Below are 8,552 nucleotides of genomic sequence, written 5' to 3'. Positions count from 1 at the left end.
GAACAAATGCTTCTAAACCTCAAGCAACCAAGGGTAGTTTCGCTTCAAGTGTTCCTAACAACAACTACTCTAAGATGCCCATGAGTGTTAAATCTGCTGAACAGCAGTTTGCTCTCTATGCATCTTTCATTGCTTCGTATGAAAATTACATTAAAGGCAAGATTGTTGATCCTGCAACGCTAGACGAAGACTATGATCAGATCGATGCTGATGATCTGGAAGAGATGGATCTGCAGTGGCAGATGGCGATGATTGTAAAAAGGGTTAAGAGGTTTATGAAGAAGACAGGTAGAAAGTTTGTTGGTGAAAGACCAGGTTTTGATAAGTCAAAGGTGCGGTGTTATAACTGTCAACAGAATGGACACTTTGCTAAAGAGTGCACAAATGAACGTGTAGAACGCAGTCAAAACAGGTCTACACAACAGAGTGGGGGTGGTAATGAGAATAGGGCCATGATATCCAGACAGAACGGGGAGTACAACTGGAATCTGCATGTGGAGGAAGTGTTCGAACAGGCCAATTTGGTGACCATCGAAACTGCAGGAAGTGAGAAAGTGAATGGAGAAAATCAAGCTTACATGGCAGAAGTAACAGACCAGCTCTCCGAGGTAAGTACTAAACTCCCTTGTACGAAATATGAAAATCTGTCTGAACAATTGACAACAATAACTGATCAGTTTGTTAGTTTGGATGCTCAATTTAAAACATTAAAAGAAGATCATCATTACACTAAAGCTAGAGAAAATAGTTACAAGGTAAAAATAAAATCTAGTGAGAAAGATATCAGAAGTCTTAAAGCCAGTCTAGCTGAAAAAATACAAGTAATTGATCTTAGCTATGAAGTGTTAGAAGAGAAAACCAAACTAATAGCTGAAAGGGATAAACAGATAGCTGATCACCAGGTGAAAGTGGTGGAACTAAGCAGAAAACTTGAGCAATTTAGAAATTCCTCCGCTATACTTGATCACCTCGTAAGTGATCAAAGTTCCCCAGTTAAAAGAGGAGGAATTGGATATCATGAAGTTCCACCACCTTATAATCATAACTATACTTATGATCCTAGTAATCAGAAATCTGTTGATGTTGAAATTGGTCAGACAGTTCCGGTTAAGGTTACGATTAAAGATCCAGAAGTTAGTAAAGGCGAAACGAGTAAGCCTGTTTCTAATGTTAAGATTTCTGCTCCTAGTCCTGTCTCATCAAATTCGGACAAGACATCCGAGTCGAGTGAGACAAAAGAAGAGGCAGTATTACCAAAATGTGGAGAGGAACATAAATCAAATGAAAAGAATTCTCCACTAAACCCGTATGTCCCACCATATGTTAGACAAACGGGCAGTAATGCAGCCTCAATATCTAAAACAACTATTGATAAGAAAGTTGAACACAGGAGTTGTTTCAGATGCAATCAATTAGGACACCTGATTGCTGATTGCCCTCTGAAGCAGAGATTCAGAGGTATGAGGCCTTCGAAAACTGAGAACAGAACTAACAGTAATCACTATAATGGTAAAGATGAAAACTCATCAAAGTTCAGAAATTGGACTAATCCAGGTTTTCAAAGAAATCAATCTCAGTTTTTCCCTGTTAACAACCAAATCATGAGTAATAATACATTTAATTCACGAAGGTTTGGATGGCCTCATAGTCAATCTACAAGAAGGTATCCTTTTAGGACTTACAGATATCATACTAATACTAACTTTGGACAGCCAAAGTACGGGATGTATCGACCCAAGACCAATAGGTCTTGGGTCCCCAGATTTTAATCCTCTGCTTTAATCGTGCAGGAACAGTTGAACAGGGCTGCAAACAATCTATGGGTTGTGGATAGCGGCTGTTCCCGGCACATGACGGGTAACAAGAGTTTGTTACATGAATGGAAACCTGTTCAGGGAGGAAGAGTGAGTTTTGCTGGAGAGAGTGGTGGAAGGATTACTGGAATTGGGACGGTGACTAATGGTAAAATGACGTTAGAGAAAGTGAATTTCGTTGAAGAACTGAAGCATAATCTGCTGAGTGTATCGCAGATCTGTGACAAATATTACACTGTGCACTTTACCAAGAATGAAGCGATCGTGCTGTATCCTGGTTTCAAGATACCAGAGGATTGGATAGTAATGAAGGCTCCAAGGGAAAAGAATACGTATGTTATGGACATGAGGTCGACTGAGATGGCAACAGAAGAATCGTGTCTTCTGTCAAAAGCAACTGAATCGGAGTCCGAGTTATGGCATCGAAGAATGGGGCATATTCATCTTCGGAAAATGAACCACATTGTCAAGAATGGGCTGGTGCTGGGTGTTCCCTTGAAGAATTTCAACTTTGAAGACCAATGCTTATCGTGCAAAAAGGGAAAGCAACACAAGAAATCCCATCACACCAAGAAGGTTAATTCAATTGTCAGTACCCTAGACCTACTTCACATGGATCTCTTCGGTCCCGTGAATGTAAAAAGCCTAGGAGGAACATCATACTGCTTGGTGATAACTGATGATTTCTCTCGATACTCTTGGGTATATTTCCTGAAGTCAAAGGATGAAACGGTTCAGATGGTAATAAATTTGATTACCAAGGTTGAGAATATTATGGGGAAAAAGGTTAAGTACATCAGGAGTGACAATGGGACTGAGTTCAAAAACTATCAGATGGAGATCTTCTGCTTACAGAAAGGGATAGAACACCAGTACAGCGCTCCGTATACTCCGCAACAAAATGGGGTGGCTGAGAGGAAGAACAGAACGTTAATTGAAGGAGCCAGAACCATGCTGGCTGATTCGAAACTTCCTGTGGTGTTCTGGGCTGAAGCTGTTGCAACAGCCTGTTATATCCTTAATAGAGTTTTAACTGTTAAAAGATTGAATAAAACATGTTATGAACTTATGCATGGGAGAAAGCCTAACTTGAGTGGTCTTGAACCATTCGGGTCCCCGTGTTCGATATTAAAGACAAATTCTAAATTTGGTGAAATAGCCGACGAAGGTATTTTAGTCGGATATGTTGTTGGGACTCCCAACAGGCGAGTCTTTAATATATCGACCAGCAAGGTTGAGGTGGTGTGTAACACTGACATCACAAGTTACAAATCACCAATACCAAGCACGGGACCCGCTGGGGCTTTTGACTATGATAGGCTTTTTAAATCTTTTAACATGCCTTACTTGGATTGTGCAGAAGTTGATGACAGAATTGCTACGAAGATGCTTTATGATGAGGAAGACAATTATGTGCAACGACCGCAGTACGATGAATGTCAGCCTTCCTCGTCAAATGCTGTTGATACCCTGCTGCCTCTACAGAAGAGGAATTCTTCAATCCGTTTCACTCTCAACAACAATCACCCATTGATGAGCTATCTTCGAACCTGGAAGACAATCTGCAAGTCAGTTCGGTTCCGACTACGAGAGTTCACAAAAATCACCCTTTGGAGAACGTGATAGGTGATCTGTCCGACGGTGTACAAACAAGACAAAGCTTGAATGAGCACACCTGTGTTTACACAAGCATTAAAGATACAGGCATCATTAACGAATGCTTGTACACCTGCTTCATCAGCCAGATTGAACCAAAGAACTATCAAATGGCTCTCAAGGACAGCTCGTGGGTCGAAGCCATGCAAGAAGAGTTAGCCCAGTTCAAGAAGATGGAGGTATGGAATTTGGTTGCCAAACCGAAGAATGTGCATGCGATTGGCACCAAATGGGTTTTCAAATGCAAGAGAGATGAAAAGGGGATAATTATCAGGAACAAGGCGAGGCTGGTTGTAAAGGGTTTTAATCAGCAAGAGGGGATCGACTACAATGAAGTGTTTGCTCCTGTGGCGAGATTAGAAGCGATTCGATTGTTTTTGGCATTTGCGGCACACAAGGAGATGAAGGTGTTCCAGTTAGACGTGAAGAGTGCGTTTCTTAACAGTAAAGTCGATGAGGTAGTGTACGTTGAGCAACCTCCGGGTTTTACTGACCCAGACTTTCCTGATCACGTGTACAAGCTAAGTAAAGCACTATATGGGCTACATCAGGCCCCTCGTGCCTGGTACTCAACTTTATCCGATTACTTGCTTGAGAATGAATTTGAAAGGGAAAGGATAGATAGTACACTGTTCGTTAAGAGAAATGGAAGAGACTTTCTTCTGGTTCAAGTCTACGTGGATGACATCATCTTCGCTGCATCAAAAGTCGCCATGTGTCAGGAGTTTGAAGCCATCATGAAACAGAGGTTTGAAATGAGTGCTATGGGTGAACTAACTTTCTTTTTAGGATTGCAGGTTGATCAGAAGAAAGATGGGATGTTCATTCATCAGACTAAGTATGTCCATGACGTTCTCAAACGCTTCAAGATGGAGGACAGCACTCCATTTGATACTCCAGTTTGCGTCAACCATAAATTGGGTGCTGATTCAGACAGTGATGCAGACGTGGACCCCACCCAATATCGGGCAATCATAGGTTCTTTAATGTACTTAACTGCTTCAAGACCTGATATTATGTTTGCAGTTTGTCTTTGTGCTCGCTTTCAGGCAAACCCAAAGGAATCTCACTTGAAGGGTGTGAAGAGGATATTGCGATATCTCAAAGGCAAGCCTAAGCTAGGGTTGTGGTACACGAAAGGAGGAGACTTGGAGTTAGTCGCCTACACAGATTCTGATTATCCCGAGTAACCGTGTTTTCTTGTCTTTGTTTTTAAAAAAAATAAATAAAAATAAATAAATAAAAATATATTAATCACTATCGCTTAGAATTATGTTGGTTGCCTTAGTTTGAAGGACATATCTTCGGATATGTTTGGTCCTCATGTCTACTTGTAGAATATGAGGATAGCCATTAACCAGATGACTAAAAGTGACCGGGGCGGTTTATGATGTGTTTTTAATTCTTTCGCTGAAAATTAGTCGTTCATACTTAGTTAGAAGGACACATACTTGTATGTGGTCGGTCCAGCTGATCCATTGGATTTTCAGGATAGCCGTTTACCTGAAGACTTCGACTTGATCGGGGCGATAGAAGTTAAAATTTTTTTTGGGAGATGAAATTATTTTTCAAGTCTACTACTTCGTAAGAAGTTCCTTTACTATGTTTAACAGAAAATTGATCCAACCTTGGAAAGTTATAGATATACTGATTCTGTGTGCTTAACTAGTGAAGTTATTAGGCCTAAAAGACTTTAGAACAGTCATTGTATGTCATGGTAGCTTTTTATGGTGCGTAAAAGTAGAAGTGATACTAACTAAATCTACTCGATTTTACGTGGAAACTCCTTAAGAGTTGTGTATGTCTCCGCTTATATCTTTCCTAATGATAGGCAGAAAAGCGATTACCCAGTCATACACGAGCCCGTGAGTGTTCTGATTCCCGTGAAGATAGCGTGTCAAGAAACTGCAGTGATCCAGATTCGGGACTTGCAGTTGTTTACTACTCTGAAGTAATGTAAATACTTAAAAAAAAAAATAATAATAATAATAATAATAATAATAATAATAATAATAATAAAATGTGTGTGTTATTGAGACATTCTAGAGTTCATAATGTTAATACTTCTCAATTAAGATGTAAGAAAGAGAACGGGAAGAAGAGTCTAAAGATCGAAGAGTACTTACTATTTAATCAGACACTACGGGTCGAGGTCAACTCGGGGTGACTTGGGGAAAGCCAAATACGCTTTGAGAATAGATAGGAGGCATCATAATCTCTGAGTTGTTGCCCATTTAAGTTTTGAGCTTAATTGAACCTAACCCGTATCACAGAAGCAATGAAAACCATTCTAAGTTATTGACCTGCTTACAACCTGTTTCTTTATGTCATAATACAGCTGAACATGGATCTATGTGACAGTCACTTAATTAGTATGATTCCTGTTCGGATCTTTTCTAAAACATAGTAGTCCCTGTCGAGACTGAAATTTGATCTCGTGTACTTTATTTTTAAAGTTTTATCCTACTTATGTAGTTGTATGGTTTAATACCTGGTTACTTGGTCTTGATCGTATCATTTAACTCTTTAAAGGATGTTTTAAAACTTAATTGCAAATTGTTCAAATTATAGGGGTTTGTTGTGAAAATTTTCATATCAGCGAAGTTATCCATAACTTCGCCTGCAATAGGCGAAGTTATCCATAACTTCGCCTGTATAACCTTACCCCTATATAAAGATATTTTTCTGGTCAAACTGTTTATTATTTTCATAAACCAGCGAACTTATTTCCGTAACCCTAAGCGAACTTATCTTTCGAATCAAATCTGTGTTGATTTTCTCGACTACTATTCCGATTAAAGGTGTGTAGGGTTGTAGTATCGTATAATCTATGTCATTGATGTAAATCAAAGGTCGTATCGACCCGATTCGCGACCCTGTTTTGTCGAAACCTCAACACCCGATTTTCAAACTTGTTATTACGTGGTCGTAATCAACTTGCTCGTCTAGATCGTCTCAAAAACATGTTTTACGAGATCCTCAATCTCCAAATTAACCAACTACACGTCGTATTGAACGTCTAACTGTTGCCGATTCATATTCAGGCGAACTTACAGTTTAGGCGAAGTTATCCTTAACTTCGCCTGAGGTTTAACTTCGCCTGATAATTAATTATGTAACAGTATATGAGGCGAAGTTGTGGTTAGGCGAAGTTATCATTAACTTCGCCTTGCCCTTTTTATTTAACATTTATTACGCGAAGTTCAAGTTGAGGCGAAGTTGTTCCCAACTTCGCCCCACCTCTAACTTCGCTTATACAGAATAAATCATAACTTCGCTCATGGTAACAGGCGAACTTGTGATTTGCCTCGACGTTTCTCTAACTTAGTCTGTTTTTGTTGCAGAAATGGCAGCTGTAGCTGGAGCAGGTGGTGCAGGTGGTGATGAAGGTGGAGACAACAACCGACAGTTTTTCCCGGGGCATAACATGTACATCACATTGGACCCGGATGCGAGTGGTGTTGATGATTTCCGCGAGATCATCACATTTCTACTACGCTCGCGTATATTCCACGCGATTACCACAACACTGCTGATATCTTTGCCAAACATAGAGGATTTCTGGCAGACAGTGGAATATGACTGTCGAGTCGAGCCCCCGGTTATGCGTGCAACGGTTAACAATCAGATAATTCAGTTCTCGTCTGAACAGATCAGGGTGGCTTTACAGTTTGGGGATGAAACGCGAGACGATCCTACAGACTTTGTAGCTCCATTCCGAGATGGTGCGTTTCTGAGGATGGGATATTCTGGTCCTTTAGGGGACTTACAAGTGGTATCAGAGCCTTAGGCTCTTATGCTATGGTTCGAGATCTGCGTTTTGGTGTTTCTGGCACGTTTCTGATGCGTTTTTGGCCGAACAGCCGCCGCAGGCGAAGTTATGGGGTTCAGGCGAAGTTGTCGCTTAAATTTTAAGGTTTAGGCGAAGATATAAGGTTAAGCGAAGTTATGTACAAGCGAAGTTATGGACAGGCGAAGTTATGGACAGGCGAAGTTAAGGAGGGGCGAAGTTGACTTTAGGCGAAGTTAAAAAAAAAAAAAAAAAAAAAAAGAGTTTTCGTCTGTATGGCCAGGTGTACGCGATTATTGTGAGACCGAAGACGTTGTTCCGTCAACGAGTGAAACTTGTTATCTCTTGGTCTTACGTGTGAACAAATACGTGTCAACTCTGGATATGGAGTTGAGGTTGTGAATGGGATATTGATTGAAACTGGATATTGACACATATTTGGGTGTTTGTGGGCAATGAAATAGTTGTTGTTCGAGGTTGACCAACTGAAGAAAGTCAAATTGAACTGAAGGTTTTCGTCATTACTGGATTGCGGTCAGAGCATATTATTTATGTTATTTTCAAGGCGTTCGAGAATTGGATCCTGAAACGTGATGCTTATTTATTAAAGTGAAAATTCTGGAACAAGTTGGATTTAATCGGGAATTAAAGTGTTATATGTTCTTGATCGTTATCCCTGGTGATTGAAGATGCTTCGGATTAATTAATGGTCATGTGTGTTAGATTCTGTCAAGGTGGTTTTGTGATGAAATTGATCACTTGATGTTGAGTAGTTGAAGATTAAACCTTATCGTATGCCGATGTGTTGGTGAAGTTGTGGAGGGAGCCCAACTTCACGTGTTGGTGAAGTCAGAAGGACTCACGTGATTGGTTGAGATGATCAATTAGGCATGGGGATGCATGCATTTCAAAGACCTCAATCTATATAGTCGGAGAAGCTTACACTGAAGGGGAGATCTGATATGGAAGACGCTGGGTGATTGGTAGATTTGTGAAGCTACAAGACAGTTTCAGACACGGCTGGTTGAAGAGCAAACAGAAGATCATCAGTTAAGAGGGAGTCTGTTGGTGCATGTTTTGTAACAGATGATCTTTTGTGTTTGTTAGAATTGAGAGCAACGGTCAAAGGGGAGTCTGTTGGTGCATTTTGTGACCGTCGCTATGCAATTCTGATCAGCGGAAACGAAGTACGAAGTTAGAACAACTTCACCATAGGCGAAGTTATAACAACTTCACCATAGGCGAAGTTGTAACAACTTCTGCCATAGGCGAAGTTAGAACAACTTCGCCAT

Source organism: Bidens hawaiensis, unplaced genomic scaffold, assembly GCF_021521415.1.
Source record: "Bidens hawaiensis isolate Kalapana, Puna unplaced genomic scaffold, B.hawaiensis_p1.1 tig00036721_1, whole genome shotgun sequence".
Classification (NCBI taxonomy): Eukaryota; Viridiplantae; Streptophyta; class Magnoliopsida; order Asterales; family Asteraceae; genus Bidens; species Bidens hawaiensis.
This window is presented reverse-complemented; position numbering follows the sequence as displayed.